General features: G+C 39.4%; 1 protein-coding gene across 17 annotated transcripts in view; it reads left to right on the forward strand.

The window, feature by feature from the left end:
- ARVCF (ARVCF delta catenin family member) overlaps positions 1 to 20,368 on the forward strand; it is a 247,303-nt gene that overhangs the window by 66,571 nt on the left and 160,364 nt on the right. For 14 of the 17 annotated variants that reach the window (XM_071445376.1, XM_071445374.1, XM_071445380.1 and 11 more), the window contains one exon: positions 16,453 to 16,519. The exons of the other annotated variants lie outside the window; for them this stretch is intronic. The gene's annotated coding sequence lies outside the window, so the exon portion shown is untranslated. The remainder of the gene's footprint in view (positions 1 to 16,452; positions 16,520 to 20,368) is intronic. 17 annotated transcript variants of the gene reach the window in all.

Raw genomic sequence — 20,368 nt, forward strand, 5'->3', positions numbered from 1 at the left:
CAGGGCTTATGAAACTGCCATTATACATAAGGATAGGGTATATGGAGGGAAATGAAGTATGTTTTATAGAACCCATAAGAAAGAAGGGAAGGCTACACTTGTTTAATATAAATGTATCTTAATTTCTTCTGTCTTACAAGCTGTAAACAGCTCTCAGAAAATCGTTTTTGCTGTGGGGTTGTGGTATTTTGTGTCTAGTGATGTGAACTTGCTGCTCTATCCACAAAGCCATGGATCATACTGGTTTATTGAAGCTGCAAAGAAGTTGAGGTGGAAAAACTTTTTTGTTGCAAAGAGAAAGATGAAAGTTTTCCTGGATGAAATCAAAATCTGTTTATGAGTCTCAGGAGAGCAATTCCACTCTCCTGCTTTACAGGAGAGAAAGGAGCCAAGAATATGGATGTTTCTAACACATACACATAGTAATACTTTTTATGGATACTGTGAGCTTACCGGGTGTCAGGTGTTAGCAGATTGATTGCATTCGGTGTCAGTGCAGAAACCAAGCTGTACATTTTCTGTTTAAATATCATTGTGCCCACTGTTCTCACTACACCTACTAAAACAGAAGCAAAAGGCACTGAAAATAGTATCTGTGTACTGGATACTTTATTTAGATTGATGTAAGTGCTGTTTGGAGCAGAACTGCACTGAGTATGTAAACTAATATTTAAGATATTTCTGTAATCAGACTTCAGTTGCTGGATTGAGATATGTAGATTAATTTGTTATCTATGCAAAGAAATTGCCTAAACTGTAAATAGCTGGTAATGCTTTTTGCCCAGAATTTGAGCTTTGTGTTTGATTTAGTACGTAAGAGAGAAGTATTAAGCTCTAGTACTGATTCTGATTTGAAGTTGAATGCTGAAAATTCATTGTGAAGTTGTTAACAGCAGGGAGCTTCTTTTGTGAAGAACAAAATTAGATGCTTTCAAATTTTTCAGTACTGACACACTAAATAACCTCAGCAATTGATGAAGTTTTTATTCTGTTGCTGGCTCATCAATAGCTGTCCTTCTTTTCTAGGTCCCTTATTCATAACAAAATGATTTTGGTATAAAAGGGAGTTTAACCTTTCACAATTAGCCTTCACTTCCTGCTTGCCTCATTCCCAGTTACCACAATCTAAGCCACAGAAATACAATTACAATATTGAATGACAAGGATTTACGAGACAATTTAGTTCTGGAAGTGAATTTGTTGTTTGTGATGTGGGGGCCTGTGTGAATGGCTGAGGGCCGGATGCCTGTGGCAGGACTGACAGCCTCCCCTTCCCAAGCAGCTCCACTGCTGGAGCCTTGCCAGGTGTGCAGCCCTGCCTGTGCCTGCCAGGCAGCCCTGGCTGCTTCCCTTCTGCTGCATGTGCCACATGAACTTAACATCCAGCTATCACAGAAATGAAAATGGGGCACTGTGTGTTAACCTGCAGCTGAATCAAAGAGCATTTTAATGCTGTCATAAAACTGCAAACTCTTATGAAGCTTAAAATATCCCAGATTGCATCTCTTAAGCTGTTATGCTAATGTTCTGTATTTATGTATGTGCATTACCTAAAAGATGCAAAGTTCTCAAATGGAAAATAAAGTCTGCAATATCTGCTCTGAAGTGTATCTGCACCATCTCTTTATGAGGTTTGAACTGATGAACTTGCCTTATGCTGTGCTTCCCAAACAGATGCCAGAGAGACTCAGTCCAGTTACAGAGATACCATCAGGCTGGTACAGCTTGGGATGTTCTATATTCAGTGCTTGTCCAAGTCCACAGAACTCAGTGGAGTGACATAAGGGGGAAAAATTCTTAGATTTTGCCTTGCCTGGATGGATCTTCTGGTATGTTCTGGGTATGTGACAACTATGAAGGTGGAATTTGAGGCCATTTTGCCCAGCAGAAGCAATTATGCAATCTACTTAATACTAATTTTTATAGTTTTCAGGCTAGGCGGCACATTTTAAAGACACCACTGAATGGAAAATTAATTTTACTTTACTCTTTTGTAATTGACTTGGTCTCCTGGGTCTATAAATCAAACTAGTTGGTGTTTAGCTTTTTCAAAATTCAGTCATGCCCAGGCTTTTGATACTGATGAGCATTTTAGCCATAGAGCTCTGCATCAATGAGGACCAGATAAGGCAAGAAACATTCTGTCATTTTCAGTTTTCTTTGGAGAAAATAAGCTGGGGAAAGGATTGTAATCCCCCCAGTGATTTGGGTAAATGGATGGGTGGTACAGAACCAGAGAACAGTCTGGAGTAAGAAATCTTCAACTGAAATGCTATTGAGTTAGTTCTGGTTCTCTGTGGAAAGTAAAGGGAGGAAAGACCAGACACAGAACAAGAATTGTGCTGGTTGGAAAAAGCAGCAACACTTGAGATGCTCCTAGTGAAGCATTCCTGTTGTTGCCAGTGGCACTCACTGTGAGCTGAGTGAGCACTGCCCAGTGTCTGCAGGAACCAGTTCTGCTCATCTCAGAGCAGCACGTCCCTGTGCAGGAGGGGATGCCTCTCCCATTGGTGTTTATTTATTGCTGTAATTCCATATGGGGAAATGTGCAAACATGGGCAGTGTCCTTGGGACAGTGCAGAAGGGATGCAGGAGAAGGGAAATAAGAAGGACTGCAGTATGCTTGAGGCTGTGTAAGATGTGTTAAGGAACTGTGGTAGGTAGAAGTATGTCTTTAGAGGTCTGCACCTGAAGGAAGAAAGTATAGTCTTAACTATTGCAAAGCAGTTGAACCAGTAGAGAAATAAATAATTTTTTCCTGCTTCACTTGAAAGGTGTGTTTCATATTTTACCATTTCCTTTGCACTTTCAGTTTTAGAGTTCTTTAGAAATCTTTGCTTGTATCTCTGCTAAAGTCTTTGCTTTAATCTTCAAAGAAATCTTAGAAACCTCAAAGACACTCTTTCCTGGTTAGTCCCAACACAGGTTGTTCTGCCTTTGCATTACATCCTGACTCAAGCCAAAGATAGTGGTTCTGTGTATTTATCAGAATTCACCATTTGGAGCACTGAAAAGCATTTTATCCCGCAGGAGGTTCAGAAGGAGGCAGAATGTTGCTTGGGTTTTGCTTGGGTTTGCCAGGAGAGGGCACGTGTTAGCCAGGGCAGGGGATGTCTCCACCCCTAACCTGCTGCTACCAGACACCTCTGGATAACTCCAGAGCTGGAGCAAATTCAGACACTAGCCCAAAAAAACCCAAAACAAAAAAAAAAAAAAAACCCACAAAACCCAAAACAAACAAACAAACAAAAAATAAACTGGCATTTTTCCAGTCATTCAAATAGGTTGCTTGCTCTTACAGGTAACATTGCTCATAGCAGTTTACCCTCACAGTGAAGAGTGACCACCATAAAAAGAAGCCTTAAGATCAGCTGCAAGAGTTTTTAATCTTGATCCTGCTTTATCTTAGCAGGGTTCCAGGGGGATGTAATTTCATTTGTGTTGTGTGGAGTTAATGGTTTGATAGATACAGGAATATTAATAAATATTTCTTAATTATAAGGTGTACTGAATTGCTAAAAGAGGAGATAATATCTCCTTATGACATTTTTGGGCATAACACAGCTAGCCTATCAAATGAAAAGGGATAAAAATAGTAATTTGCACAGTCAGATGTTTTGAAGCCACAGAGGCAGGTAACAAGATTTCAACATCATTGATTCATCTGTGAGCAGAACCAGAGTACAGGCAGGGAGATCAGCAAAATAACCTGCTGGTGTGTCAATTAAATCTCTCTAGTAAACAATCCAAACAAGTGAAATTGTGCTTCAGGCATTTGCTGCTTCTTTCTGTAGCAGCAGAAATTCACCACTAGACAATTCTAGTGGTTAAAAAATATCTGTCTGGGTTTTATCTTCAAAGTACTGTCTATCAAATCAGATTTTGCAAGGACTGTTGCATGAAATTTCTCAAGTACTGAAATTTTAAAGAGTCAGAATAAATAGCAAGCAAAGTTTTAAATGACAAGCAGAAATGGAACAGAAGTTCTCAAACACAGTTTTTAGCTTTTTGGTTCACTATATCTTGAACAATACCAAAGATGGACATTAATCATTACATGTGTTGAAAAAACAGGTGCACTGCACCAATTTACTTCATATCCTGAAGACCACCCAGAACAAATTATCAGAAGTTGGTTGCAGACAAAACAGAGCTTTTGGAGATCCAGTGGAGGTGCAAAACATTGTAAATATGAGTGTCTTAGCTTGTAAAAAACCAACAAAAGTAAAAAGTTGTTTTAGATTGCATCATAGTAAAATGTAGGAGAAAGAGCTCTCTTGACTGAAAGATTCCCGGTTCAGAGTTCTAAGAGCAAACCACTGTATTGCACTGGGTTGCAAGGAGCTCAGAGACCTCTTCCTGTGCATTCTGTGCTGCTCAGGCTGTGCTGTCCCTGTTCCTGCTGCAGCAGAGCATCTGGATTCCTTACCCAGGATGGCAGCCCCCATCCCTTCTGGCTGTAACTTTATCCTGCAAAGCACTACTGTAAGTTCATCTCTGTGCTTTTCTTTGGCACTGTTAGGGGTAGGAGTCCGTAGTGCTAGAATAGCTGAAATATTTAAGGCCAGTCTTCTACTTCAGTAGACTTGTGCTGATGTTGAACTTGATCCAGCTTCTACATATTTTTAGATATTGTGGCATGAAATTTCACACCCCCCAAACCACGGCTTCAGGGCAGTAGCACTCGTGGCCAGATTTCCCAGCTCCAGTGGGGGCTAACAGTGTGAGTACAGGGTGCAGTGCTGCATCCATTCCTTTCTTGTTACTTAAAAGAACATGTTAGCTGTCATAGCTTTGTTCTTCAAAGGAAATTCTGACACAGCCTATGCATTTATTTATGAATTTGATGCATAAGGGGGAATAGTTCTCTGTGTAACAAGAATCTTCACTAGTACCTGTTGTCATGGGCAGTTTGTGTGTTAGTAAGGGGTGGAGAAATTTAAGTCCAAGAGCACTGATGGTGAGTGATTCTGAATAAATTGATATAATAATCTGAATTGAAAGCACAGCGTGTAGAGTGACATTTTTAGCTTTGTTCAGGTTTTTCTGGATAAAGAGGATTTTTTTAATGATCTGAGTTTTTTCAGATCTTTCTGATTGGAGTCAGAAGAGCAGTTCAACATTGAGAAGGATAATGTGAAGGTTATGCAATGTTACAATAAATGTAAGAACGTTGAGCTACGGCAAGGGAATAAAATTTCAGGGCTATGACTAGGTAACTAGGTACTAGATACTATTCAAGATGAACACTGCACCCAGATTACCTAATTTGATGTAATTCCTAAGTCTTTTATGAAATGGAAATAGAACATGAATAAATATTCACTTGGGAATATTTTTCTCTAAAACTTAAAGTTTTTCTATACCCCTGCAATTGATTCCATTTTTTTCTGTTCAGCTGTGGCTTTTCTTTCAGCTGTGCCCAGTGGCTCCTGCAGTCTGCCATCAGGAACCTGGGATAGTGAGTTTCCTTTCCCAGGGATATAGGCCACCGTTGGCATTTGGGGGCCAGTTTTCTTTTTCCTTTCCTTAACACTTGGGAGAGGGGCAAATGCCACCCTTTAGACATATCTAAATGTTGCTGCACATTCTTCACATTCCTCTTCTTAGTGTTTCACAAGTGTGGAGTTGGGTGCAGCTGAGAAATGAAGATGTAAAAAGAAATGCTAGAGTTCTCTGTGCTGTCTCTATTGTATCCAGGTTACATATGCATGTAAATTAGTATAATTAATTATATCTACTCGTTTCTACAGCCAGCTCCTGAACCTGAGCTCACAGTCAGTCAGTCTAAATAATTTCCTTTTGCATGATTATGTCATTACAGATATTAAGGACCAAGCGTTCTCCTGATATCTCTAGCTTAAATACAATCAGAATAAAGGATGTTTTCTAGAAAGAATTTAAGTACTAAATCTGTTTAAAGTCTTGACAGAGCACTGTGTCCAGCAGCATGGCCATTACTGTAATTCTATTCAGCTTAATATATGCAAACCAGAGAGTTTCAGTCAATTGCAGCAATAAAACTTTTGTTTCAGCTGCCAAGTTAATCATTTGACTCCTCATGATTGTGTGTTTCCATGACAATTCGATGGGTTTGTGATTGACACACATACAATTAAAATATGCCCTTCAAAACTGTGCATCTCAGAGACCTAATGAAAGCTCAGTCATATTCCTAAACAACTTTTAATTAAAAGAATGGTGGATTGTGACTTTCAGCAGCAAAGAGGCTGCAATTTGTAGGTCTCAGCATCAGTGAACACGGCCGAGTAATGTTAAGATTTATTGTGGCCTTAGCCTTGGATTTAGATCTCACCTAAATGTGGACTTTTATTCTCTCATTGATTTAACTTCTCTGGCTTTAGTGATTTCTTTTAATTAACATCTAGAGTGAAATTACGTAGTTCTTCCACAGTCTAATTTCCTGTTGCCTTCATGTAGGACTGAGTGTGGTTAACAGTCAGAGAGCCTGCTAGAGTTTTTAATAATAAGGTTATGCATATACCAGCTCTTGAAAATACATGCTAATGGCTTTACTAAAATTTACAAAAATTTATGGGCACTTTGGTGGATGAAAAAATATTTAAAACCATGGAATTCCCTTTATGTTATTAAAACTCTGGTATTGTTAATAAAAGTAGGTTAATAACAGGGTTTCAGTGGATGGTATATTTGCTTCATGCTCTGTTTAGTGTCTGGATGGCCTCTGGACACATGGAAAAGTCCATCTCCCTTTCTAAGGGAGCAGAATGGTAGGACTTGGATGAGGCCTAGAGGAACTAGCAGCTTATTTTATATTATCATGGAGATTTATTAGCATTATATGAGCAGCTTAATACATTGAAGCTTTTTTCTTCAGACTACTCAGGGTGATTACATTTTTTAATATAAAGTATATCGTTACTTGTTAGTTCATTGCAATTTTTCTAGCAAGTCTCAGACAAGTGTATTTTTTGTGCAGTTTTGCAAGTCTGATATGGTATCATTATATCTGATACTGTATTCATAGGATCTGTTTCATTTCTGTATGTGTTGAGATCTGAGAAGCACCTAGTGCCTGTGACACTGTTGTGATTTAAAATCAAAATATCTTGCTTGTTTCCAAGGTAGTTGTATGAAATATATTTCCCCTCTCTATTAACTAGTCAAGCTGAGGGTTTTTTGAGGCCGGTGTTTTTGGCATCATCAATCCTTAGCTGCATTTTTGGTACCACAGAAATGAGAGACATCACTGAATCATTCAAGAGGAATAATAAAATGAGAGGGGAGAAGTTTGGCAGCTGAACCTTGGTGGGGTGCCCCAGCCCTGAGGTGCTGGAGCCGGCCCAGCCCCACGTGAGTGTCGGGACTGCAGGACCTGCAGTTGCTTGGCTACTCCCATCCAGCAGCAGCCATTTGGATTGAAAGAACAGATGTGCAGCCAGATTCTGTCTCTTAAATCTGCACATTATAAATATTTAAGATGCACATAAGACTTGTGTGATGGAGCTGCTGCTTCTGTGCTTTTGGCGGTCGGTCCTGTTCATCAGTTTTATCGCACTTGGTGCTTGTTGCGAGGACGCTGTCCAGGCTGGCAAAACTAAAATTAGATCTGTCAGCTTTTTACTGCTTTGTGGTTTCTCATGTTGTGTTAGTCCCTGTTCTGCTGCTGCACTCCCTGAGCCTGAGCTGCAGTGAGCAGAGTGCTCAGCTGAAAGGTTCTACAAGGAGTGAGATCTCAACTACATCTGAGCCCAAAGAGATCCCAGTGTGGCACTGTGCATCCACACCTCCAAAAGCTATGCCACTGCTACTTCTGTGACCCCACTTGTTCTCATTGCTGTGGTTTTTGAGCAAAAGGGGAAAGGTTATACAGTACAGAAAAACAGATTCAACAGGTGTATCAAATCTATACTGATAAATACATAAATTTTTTAAGCAATGCAGTTCCACGCTTGCTGTTCTTACCAGGAATGCGTATTAATCCTTCTATCAACATGAAGATCAGAACTGTAGCATGGAGCAAATGTATGTGAATTGTTTTCCTGTTTATTTCTCTTCCAGTAATTACCTGTTCCCTTTCCTGACCAGCAGTGGCTCCGTGGGACAGACTCAGTGTGTGCTTTCTTCTCTGTTCACCTTATTTTCCTTGTTTGTTTGCTGGCATGTGTTTTGTTTCCTTCTTGTTTTCCTCTGTCTAGCCACAGAGACAGTTCTCTGCAGTCACTAAATCCCATATCAGAATTATCATTTAATATGAATTAGTCCTTTGCTACTTCAGATTTTTGTCCTGGCAAGCACCACAGCAGCTGCATAAAGCCCATCCAGTGAGAGGGATAAATACAGCGATTGAGGCTCTCTGGACAGAGCTGGGACAGTTCTCCAGGGTCACACCTTGGCACACACTGCCAGTGCCAGCTCACACATGGCACTGCTGTTCTGTTCACAGTGTAAATGTGGCTCTCCTGAGTGCCTTTCCTTGCCAGTGTTTCTGTGTTCTTCCTGCCCACAAATGTATTTGGTGTCAGCGTGTTTCACTGCCAGGCTTTCTAGCATGTGCTCTCCTCAGTGCTACACTGCTTAATTTGGCCTTTCAAAAACCTGTGCTCTCTTGTTTGTCTCTCCACTGGGAGGAAAATGCAGAATTTGGGACTCTGAGGTCAAGCCATCACTGAAATAGATTAGGCAGTTTACTGTAATTGCCAAATTTCTAGTGATCTGAGTTTGCTCCCCCACCTTTTTTTTTGTTTGGTTTTTTTTTTTCTTCCTATGTCAAGTACTGGCTTGTCTTTCTCAGAATCTCAACAGTCTTTCTTGGTTAGGTTTTCTGTAGCACATCCTCCCAATATTTCTTAGAAAAACAAGAAGTTGCTTGAAATTAGCAAGATGTTAGAATTTTAGGAATATGTTTTCATGTAATCCTCCTTAATTTGCCTTAAAGATAAATACAAAACAAGGAGTTTATTTTTTTAATATAGGTCTAAATAATTGATTCAACTTCTTTACAGTAGATTTGTAATAAATTTTCTATATCAGAAGAGCTACAGTAATACATGAAAAAGATGAGAGCAGTCACCATAAAAAAGGAAGCAGTGTGGCAAAGCAAATAATTTTGCTTCAGAAGTGCCTGGATAACCAAATTCCTGCTGCTTTCATGTTTTAATCCTCTTAAAATAAGAGACTGAACTCTTTCAGTGTTTAAAGACCAGATTAAACTCAAAAAACGTTACAATTCTACGATTGTTAAAACATATTCACTGAAAATGCTAAGAAACAAACTCTGTTAATAAATGTATATATTTACCATGCTTCAATTAATGTAAGATTATCGATACAGAATTTATATGCGAGTGTGGGACTTCTGGAAACTTAGCAGTCCATGTTTTAGCTGCTCTTGTTTGTCCTGGGAATTGAGACCTGTAGCTTAGTGTTTGAATATGTTGGTGCATCTTTAAATAGCCTGAATGCAATGACTGCCCAGTAGCCTGAATGCATTAGAATGAAGCATGAAGCTTGTAAGAGTTCTGGGACTTGGAATAGAAATATTCTTCATATTTCCTTCTTCATTAAGCTATCCCTGCTTTTTTGTGTGAATTCCCAGTTGGCCAGGAAAGGTTACTAAGCTCTCATCTATATCAACTGCAAATGATTGATTTCTTCTATCCCTAGATATTCTCCCTACCCATCTGTTTTACATTCTTAGAGCAGCAATTTTGGATGCTATTTATATCTTTCCTTGGCAATTGTTTTTCTGTTTAGATTACTGCAGTAATTCACCTTTAATTTTCCTCTTGCTTTATTGAAGGAATTTGTATTAGTGATCCTAATCTGTGCTAATGTCACACTGTTCCACGGGCATGACTGAGTAGAGGCCTTACTTCTTCTCTTATGTGAACTTCTACCTTTAGTTCATCATTAATAAACAGAACTTAGTAAATTATTTTTAAACAAAGACAAATGGAAACTTTGTTATGCAATTAAATAGAATATACATAATTGTTGTCTAAGACAGACATGCTGTGCTCTTTTGCTCTCATGCAGGTACAGATTTTGCATTCTTGCAATTTCTACTGCGAAAACCTCATTAGTTAAATCAGTGCTTCTGTGGAACATAAAGTTTAAAGAATGCCAGCCCATCTGAAATGATCTGACTACTTACCATTTGCTTTCCTAACTATTTATATGTATTTTGTTACTGTGGGAGTGTTCATTAAGTTTACCTGCATACAGACACATCCACCTTGCCAGTTTTCTGGAAGACGTGTGCAGCTCCTACCACCCAAGAGAGTGCTATGGATTCTGCAGGTTTATTACAGGTCTCCCCATTTTTCAAGCTACTTTTCTAAGTTCTTGTTTAAAAAAAAATTAAAATCCTGCTTCATGTGAAGAAGAGCTGTAAGAGATGTGACTGAGGCCTCATTCAATTGTGGTTTTTTTTAAGGACAAGAGGAAAGCATCACTTAGGTGTTAAGGATTACTTCTGAGATTCCAGAGATTTGTCACTCACTGCTCTTGACGACCAGCAAATTGTCATTCTCCCTGTCAAGTGTCATTTCTCCAGTCTTACCTGTAATTTTTTGTTCCTTTCTTTTACCTTCATTAGCATGTGATAGTAATTTTTCTGTGGTAGAAGGTTGTCAGTTACAGGATTAGGTGCTGGTCTAGTAATGACTGCATGTGGTCATTCTGGTGGCCAGCTTTTACACTAATAAGAGTATTCAGATTTATCTGCAGCAATGCAAATTATCAGGAGAACAGTTCTTAAGTCAGGCTACCTTATAATTTTATTCACAAAATATTGTTAGTTGGTTTTCTTCTGTTTGGGCACAGAAAGAACTGGACATTTTTCAAGAACATATTTTTGGTAAGAAGTTTCCTAGCTTGACAAACTATCTGGTAGCAGCTTTGGTTCAAGCTGAGCCCTTGCCAGTGTAATTGCCAGGGCAGAAGCTGTTGGCCACGGGCAGTGAGTGCAGCATCATGAGCACACCAGGGCACTGTCAGAGCAGCACAGATCTGATGGTGCTGCTGCTCATTGTCACCCCCATGGAGCTGGGACATGGCTCTGCTGTGCTGCACAGCTCAGCTGTGCTCTATGGCTGCAGTAGGATATTGATTGCAAATTGCAGCTTTCCCTGTTGAATTAAAATTGTGAACAAAGATTATTCTAAAAATTCCAGCTTGCTTTGGAAAATCTGCTCTCTTAACCTCATGGTTACAGGACTGGGTCTGGCTTGCTTGAGAGAGGAATTTCTACCCTGGAGAATACAAACATCTGCAACCAGTTTCCCACAGTTGTTGTGAACTTTGTTGGCACTAATATATTATTACTAAAACCAGGATTGATTTTTTTTTTAATCCTTCTTTTTTCTAAGATTAAATTTCATTATAGAATTTTGGAAGATCACCTTTGCCTCCCATTTAAATGAATAAATTTATCCTCTTTCTGTAATACATAAAAGGTGACTTTGGTTACCCCATGAATGCTATCAAGTTCAATTTAGATACCCTTAGTATACTAGAAAACAAAATTAGATAATTCATCATCTAAATTAAATGAAACTCCATATTATTATATTAGCATGTAATATAACAAAATTCCTTTAAAAATTTTCATAAAAAGTGATCAACTGCTGCATTTTAATTTAATTGGATGTGATGAATTCTTATGCATCTTAGGCTGTAAAATTTTAAATTACATTTTTAAATAAAAGGTGTTCAGTTATAGTTTTATTGCTATGTAAGTTCTTGAAACAATGCTGTTGGTAAAGTCTCACTTATTATATATGTATCTGCACCAGTGTGTACCTTGTTTTTCCATTCCTGGATGTCTGTTTGTAATGAGAATTATTAGGAACATAGTACTAGCAGCTGTCAGCAGGCTCTTGATAAGAAGATTATTATGTGTTAACTTTAAAGAGTTAGGAATGTATAATTTATGGCTACTTGGTGGATTTTGCAGATGTCCCAGTTGTACACAGTTGCTAATCGGAATGATGGAAAACATGACTTGGAAATACTGTCATTGAGGTTTGTTGCAATCAAGAAACTGCTGTTTGAGTGCAACTTCTCTGTTTGATGTTCAGGAGGAAATCTTAGTCCTGTATTAAAAACACTAAACTGTCTGGGCTTCTTATAAATATTAATTTACCAAATGCACAGAAGTCTGTGACATTTCCTTCAGAAGAAAGGATTAGCTTTAATTTTGCTTGTATCACAGCACAGCAAAGTGAATCACCGCACATTGGCTTTTGTAGTTCTGTATTTCATAGATTTTCTTTTAATATGTCATGTCTTTATCAACACAGCAACACAGTAGAGGAAATAGGTGCACCTGGTTTGGCAGAGTTAGTTCAGCCATTGTTTCTGTAATAAGTTATTTACTTCACTGGGATCATGTAATGACTTGAGTGACATTTTATAGGCTGTTGTACATTTTCAGTCCTGACATTTTAAAAAGCCACAGTTCTTATCTGTGACATGTCTGTGTACTGATGCATGGGCTCTTTACTACTTCTGTAATATTTATATAAAATTTATTGGCAGTAACTGCTATTACCCAGTGCATCTCTTTTGAAAGGTCTGTGTATCTCTCCACGTTGACTGAGCTGTTCAGAGGGGGTTTGGAACTTTCTGGGCATTTTGCCACTACTTCTGTCTGAACTTTGTCTGCATTTGTATCAGCTGCTTTAGTTAGTGGTTGCTCGCTTGATGTTAACATGCTGATTTACACTATAATTAAGAATGAGTAGGAGTTTCCAAGGGAACTCAGAGCTCCTAAGTAACACAAAAATAATGCTGTTTTAAATAAATTTCTAGAGATAATTGAGGGTAAATATTAAAATATCAAACAGCTTGAAGTCCACCTCTTTTGATGGAAAGCTTTGTAATGAGTGTGCAGGGTGGCTGCTGTTCATTATGTTTGTATCACATCTTTAAGAGGAGAAACCTCACTTCCCATGACTGTTTCATATGTTTTGATGCAAGTTGTGACAAAGCATATACCCACACACTGAGTTGTGTAATGTAGCTACCTCATGTTTGCCATCTGATACCTTACATAAAAGCAGAAGAACTGTGCTGTCAGTCAGAATACCCTACATTTCTTTGTGAGATAAAATAGCAGTTTAGCAAATGAAGATGTAAGGCGAAGGAAGAAAATTCTTTCTTTTCACTTCTTTGTCTCTTAGTTAAGTAAATCACAGCAGATACAAAATACACTTTGGAGAGCTCTATTCAGCTCTGCCCAAACTTCTGGTGATTTATCTGTCACAAGAGCTCTTGCCAAGGAAAACATACAATTGGAGGGTATCAGCTTCTTGCAATCAATAAAACAAAACATGGACAGACAAATTAATCTGGGAGTAAGTGAGCTCTTTTCCACTGGTCTCTTTTCCATTGGGGTAGCTGTTGGTAAGTGAAGTTGTGCTGACTGCAGTCTGCTGCTGTAAGTGACAGAAACATTTGTTCCTTGAGGCTGCTTTGAGGTTGTAGGTGTGCAGAGAGGGCTGGAGCCCTGAGTCTGCAGGTAATTTTTCTGCTACCAAATAAATTACATCATCCAAATTCCTTATTAGTTGTTTTAATGCCAGAGAGAGCCAAAGATAAAGACTTTCCATTCATACCCTGGGCAAGATTTTGCAATGTGTGCTTTAGTAGTGTTGCAGCTGAATTGAAAAGCAGTCTGCTTGTCCATCCACACTGTGGTTTTGTCTCATTTATTTTGGACTAAACTGCTTGCTTGCCTCACACCAGGCAGTGTTAATGTCACCAGTTTCTGTGCAGAGGTGAGGGATCTGCTCTGTGCCCCAGAACGAGTTCCAGCCCTGGTTTGTGTCACACTGTCACCGTGTCACTGGCACAGTGGTACCAAGGGCCAAGCATTCCAGTGGAATTGCCCAGGCTGTACCTGGCTGAAGGTTGCTCCTCCCACTGACTGAAAGCAAATGTTTTCAAGAGCTTGGGTGGATGCTCAGAAGCCTTTTGAGTAAGTGACCAAGAAGATGTGAGGAGGGGACTGCCAGCACAGACCAGGCATAGCTGATGATACAAAATAAGACATGAAGCAAAAGGAATGGTAGAACACATTGCTGCTGTACTTCCCATCATGCCCTTTGTGTAAAAGTACTCATCTGGTGCCCGTGCACACATTTGCAATGGTGCAGAATCAAAATTTGTCCCTAAGTCTTCCTGTAGTCCAATAAGCTGCTCACATTGTCACCATGTTAGAAAAGCTTTAATAACTAATTATGTTCACTGGAGTAGGACAAGAATGAAGTGTGGTGGGGATGCAATTGTGGAACTCGCTGACTGGCAAGAAATGCTTTGCTGATAGATGCTTTACTTTCCCAGACGTTTTTGCAGTGTCAGTGCCTTGATGTTCTGTTAAGGTCTTTCTTCTGAAAATATTTATCTTAATTAGTTACTATAGCTAGAGAGTAATTGTCTGATGGCTTTTTTTTCTTAGTCATTTGTTGGCTAGTAAACATAAAACCACTCAGTCTTTAACAGTGCAACTGGGGTAATTAGTTACAAGTGAGAGATAACAAGCAATCTGAAAAGACATTACAGGTTTTTCTCCACCTTTCCCATTTGAGAGCTCTAAGATACTTGATTAAAATTAGCAATAAAAGTATATCACTGGAGTGAAGCAGCATTTTTGTAATGAAACCCAGGTGTTTTATTAAATGTAATACCATCCAAGCTGGTGGGTTTTCCCCCTCTCCTGTGCACCGCGGGTCGTGTTATCAAATGGGCAGCAACCAGGGGCTGAAAAGGGGACTTTGCAGGATGGTCATGAGCCTCTGCAAGCTGCAGGCTGCCCAGGGGTTGGGCTGAAGCTCTGAGCTGGCAGCAGCCACTACAAACCAGCCCTCAGATTCCTGCTGGCAGCTGGACTGTGCCCCTGTGAGTGCAGCATTGTCTGATCCAGGTGTTTGCCATAACCCACACAGCACATCAGGGACTGCCACTGCTTGACAAGTACCCTGCTCAAAGAGTAAAATGAAACACGTGGATTTCTGCTAAAAGTACAAGAAGGTTTTTTTTGGTAATCAATGCTGAATTTCAGGCTAAACAGGTGTGATAATCACTAGAAGGTCACCAATAATACTGTGGGTAAATATTAGAGTGCTGATATTTTATATATATATTTTGGGATTATGTGAAGTAGCCAAATGCACTTTATTCTCAGGTTATATGATAAAAAAAGATTCAGCAATCCCACAGCTGTACATGAATGCCATAGTAGGACTAGGTCTTACCCAGGACATCCCAAGCCTTAGGCAGCTTGTCTTCTTGACTCTGAATCAACAACAAAAATACAGGTGAAAAAGGAGGAAAGAAAAAGCAAGGGAAGTATTTTTTCCAGTAGTTTTTGTCTGTGCCACGTGACACTAAATGTAAAGCATTATTTCTTTCTGACTTCATAAAATAAATAAAATTAGTTTACTTAGAGGAGATAAGTCATATTCTTATGAGGCAAAAGCTAAAAGAAATTAGGCTTCAAAGAAGCTCTCTTCTTACATTAGAGATGTTGAATTTTCTTTTAGCACCTCTGTAGTTACAGTGAGTCTGCAGGATTGAAGTGCTTTTCCTTACTTAGCACTCAGGTGTTTATTTGGTGCCATGCAGGCAAAGGAGGAGCAGTGAGAAAGGGACTCATGATGGAACCATGTGTTGGTGGAAGGGCAGTGGCATGTCTGGTTGTGGGGTGAACTTCACCTGAGTGAAACCCAGCAAGGCTGATCTGCAGGAATCAACTGCTTGAAATGTTCTTGCTCTCTGAAATAGAGTAGGAGAGTGGGAAGCCAAGACAAAGGATCCTGCTGGCTAACTTTGGGAAATTGCTAGGATAAGAATGCTTAATGGGAATGCTGCATGAAGCTCTAAAAAAAAAAAAAAAAAGTATTTTGAAAAGCATTGAGTTCTTTCTGGTGAATTTTCTGTCCTAATTTCTCCTGTTCTCTGCTGTTAGGAGAAAAAATGTCAGACAGGATGAGGTGTATCTGTGGAACCACAGTTGACATTTTTAGAACCACTAGATGGCATTTAGATCTGGATGACTGAAAATGCTCTGGTGTGTGCATATGAGGCAAACATTTTTTGCCTCTAAATCTAGGAATTAATGGGGAATTAAATATATATTTGATTAAATTTTAATTTAGGAATGTGTGATTTATGCACATATGAGTGGCACTGGGACAGAAATCAGGAGGATCTTTTAATGGAGTTTACTTTGAATACTCCAATCTGTGGGATTTTCTTGGGATTTCAGGTGATGGTGGAAGAGATGCCAGATCTAATGCTTTTTTGTAAACCAGCATGACTCAGGAAGGGGAACCAAGGAGAGATACAAATAAAAGACTTCTACAGTATTATGTAAATGTTACCAGTTATTCAAAAATAATCCCCTCTTCCTATTTCCCCCAGATGGAATAAAAATCTTGGTTATTTTCTTTGTTTCTCTTACAGAGTTATTATCAAACCAAGGGAGAATTTTCATCTTAAAAGCCACTACAAGAAAGAAAGATTATAAAAGGTACTGTGTTTCTGCAGCTGAGTCTCTTGAGTGTCTTGGTACTATTTCAGTATGTGTGTTCTTAAATCACTATCCTTTTATTAAATTGTATTTACACCTCAGAAATTGCTTCATTTGCATGCTATTGAAGGCCAGCTAAAATTTGTGTAACATGGTGGTAGAATGGCTGAGGAGCAGAAAGAAGGGAATACCCCTGTGATATCCCTGAAAACTGGAGCTAGGACAGGACCATCATTCATTGTGGCCAGAGCAGAGGCAGTGTCAGGGGTAGAGCACAAGTGCAGCTGAGGAAAACAGGGATGACAGTTTTCTCTTTTGTGCCTTCTCTGATCCATCTCTCCCTTTTCCTATTACCATGGAAATACTCATTTAGCTTCTTTCTCATAGAGCAGGGGATGCCTCTCAACTGTGGGACTTCTTCCTTGGGCAGTAAGGGTGAGCTCTCAGGATGTCTTTTCCTCTCTCCATGCCCTCCCTGCCAGCTATATCTTACCTGCAATCCAAAGCCAATCCTCTGCTCTCTTAGAGGATGACCATAAGCATTTTCAGCTGCTCTGAATTCACCTCAATACTTTGCTGTGTCTGTTTTAAATCTGGGGACTTGAAAGTGAATAATGGGATTAAATGTTAAAGTACTCTTGTTTGTTTTCCTGAAATATTGCTCCCTTCTGTGTACTGCTTTGTTTTTCTCAGTGTAGGTAGATTAGAGTTTTAGCCAAGCATTCCTCGAAAATAATCCTCTGAATAACACATATCATGTTACTGATTTTTATAAAGATTTTTCCATTTTCATTTGATTGTTTTTAGATTAAACATATATGTCAAACCAAAAAGTTTTATTGAAAAGAAATAGCTCATTTAAAGTTTCAAAGCTGTTTGTAGGAAAGATTCTCAGCAGAGTTTACATTGTATTTACTGTCTGAATTGTTTGGGACTTACCTCTGTTACTTTCATAGTTTTAATGAAACGAGTTAGAAGTGTTTATTATAGCTGAAATGCATTCCTGTTTACACAGTGCAGGATTTTAATTTTAATATAATAGAGGGAATTTGTTTGAAACATTTGAAGTGGTTAGAAAGTTAAAGCAAAATTGTTATTTTTCCCACTCAGCAGTTATCAGCAGGATGGTTATTAAAAAGGGATGTTTGAATAGAAAGTCGTTTCTTGAAGCAGATCTTCAGTGATTTGGAAGAAATATTTCTGCTTCCAAATAACTGTAATTAGGCACTAGTGATAAGTTTGTTCCTGGAAATAGGAAATATTCTTGGTGCGGTATATAAACTACAAAAAGCATTAAGATTTAGTCAAAGATAAAAATGCAGGATAGGTTTGGAAAGAGTGAGATCAGAGTCTAACTGTAGCTATCAGGAAGAAAACAACTTCTCCAGAAGACCATTGGTACTGACCCCCTAAATCCAATATTTTTCCCAATTCCTGCTGATTTTCAGGTCAGGGTCCTCCTCAGCAGAAGATATGATTTAGATGTGGTAGTTGACCAGTCGAAATGGAGCTGTATGAGCAGGGCAGATTCAGAACAGGCTTCCCTTGCAGGGAAGGGGGGATGTGGAGAAGGGGGATCCCTGGAGCTCTGGAATGGTGTTGGCAGCCCAAAGGGGATCCCTGGAGCTCTGGGATGGGGTTGGTGTTGGCAGCCCAAAGGGGATCCCTGGAGCTCTGGGATGGTGTTGGCAGCCCAAAGGGGATCCCTGGAGCTCTGGGATGGGGTTGGTGTTGGCAGCCCAAGGCTGTGGTGACCGTGCCAGGCTCTCAGCACCTGCAGGGCAGCCTGGACACCACGTCCCAGTGCTCTGCTGGCAGCCCAAGCGCTTCCATTTTGACAGAGCCACAAACCAGTGAATGAAAAGCTCTTGTAATAAAGATACAAATCTTAGCCTTGGAAACTGATACTTGCAGTTTTGCTCAGAGTGTGGCTGTAACACTGGCAGTGAGAGCCCAGCACGGCCTTTGTGTTGTGTGCGAGGGAAGATCTGAACAAGTAAAGAACCCTGGAGTCTGGACTAATCAATGGGGTTACTGTGGCATCTTGATACACCCAGGGATGTGAACCAGGCATGTCCTGAGTACTGTTCTCTGAGGGCTGCTTTGGCTGTCAGTTTAACCCCACAGAAGCCAAGATGCTTGGCTAATAGAGTAGGAAATGCTTCTCAGGGATAAGGGTTTCTGCCTTGAAGATTCAGCAACACCTTGCACCTGGAAACAGGGGAGTTGAACTGGCAGTTGTGGCAATGCTTCTGCTCCTCAACCAGGCAGCACCTCTGGAGCAGCACCTTTTTGCAGTGTGTAACAAAGACTGTTCTGTTGAGAGAGGTTACATGCTAAAATCCATCATATATGAAATGATGACTTTCTCCAAGACTTTCATTAAAATGTATCTGTTTTTCCTGTCTTTATGTTTATGCATGAACTGAATGATTATTCAAGACAGCAGATGAGTTAAATACTTTTATTTTGCTCAGAAATTATTTATTAGTTCTCAAATGCATGTTTGCCTTGTAATACTAAAAAGCTGTGGTGTTAATCAGCACAAACTTGGATTGCATCCTAAACTTACAAGGGTAAAATGAACTTGGATTGCATTTTAAATTTACAGATGCTGGAACAGTGAAGGGCGTGCTCTGCACATGCCATTGCAGAAAGCAGATCAACAGTTTTGGTCTAAACAGAGTAGATTTACTTAGTGCCTCAGGCTTCCAAACCTACCTTGGTGAAAAAAAATCCTGGATTTAGAATGGCACAGATGTTACTGGAGAGAATTAAATCTAGTGGGCCTTATTCTGTTTCTTCTGTCTTTGTATTGCTTTAATCTCTTCATTGATACTGTTCCTGGTTTAAAGCAGCATAAAGTAGAAATCTGATTGTTTTTAATGAGAGAGGTTGAAATGTGGGAGAGTAATGCAGTAAGATTGGTTGGTAAGCAGCTAATGAAATTATTTTGATTTACTGGCTTCAAGAATTATACATGAACATTGCCATTATGTTCTTTCCTGTTTATGCTGATGTTTTCAGTTCCCTGGTGGAGCAATAGAGCAGCCACACAATCCTCTAGATGTGGTTGTGAGTGGAAAACAAGACCCATGTTCTGGAAAACAGCTGAAGGGTTTTGGTTTTGGTTCTGTTTTCCTCCTGAAAGCAGGTGAAAACCACAGGGAAGAGGCTCACTCTGAACACTTCAGACCTGTGAATTTTTTTCCTAGCAGTGCCAGTTTATTTATTGTATGAAATGCTTTGGGAGATACTAAATATTTGATTCAGATGAGTTAAAGAAACTGTTTCTATTTGATGCACTTAATTTGCATTAATCTTAAAAGTAGTAATTGGAAATGCCCTCATAAACCCTGAGACTGGAGCCCTAGAATTAAAAAGCATTTGTTATTACCCAGGAATGTAGCTGTGCAGTTTTATTGGCCTTTCTTCTACTGTAATCTATGGATCTCATTTAGCTGCATGTAGCCCTGTTCTTCTGAAATATAAAAGGAAGGAAATCTCTCAATAGCCTGAAATCAAATTATCTCTCTGTGTTAATCTACATGTAAGACATCCAAGCCCACTTCTTTAAAGGAAAATAGTTTTACTGATAAGCAGAGCTAGACTGTATTCTTTGAATACTAGAATTAAGTGGATTTTTTTTGTCTGCAGAGTGCTATTTATAGCATCAATTAACTCCTCATGGTTGGGATAAGTCATTTGACACATCTGTTGCTGAGCTTAAACACTCACTGTTCTGTGGGGCCACAGTTGGATTTTTTTCCTCTCAAAATGTGTAATGAAAGGACAATTTTCTGCCCGATGGCTCTTGGGTTGAATATGCTGCCCAGACAGGCTGCCTGA

Source organism: Agelaius tricolor, unplaced genomic scaffold (assembly GCF_023055355.1).
Source record: "Agelaius tricolor isolate 1412-34295 unplaced genomic scaffold, bAgeTri1.0.p SCAF_20, whole genome shotgun sequence".
Classification (NCBI taxonomy): domain Eukaryota; kingdom Metazoa; phylum Chordata; class Aves; order Passeriformes; family Icteridae; genus Agelaius; species Agelaius tricolor.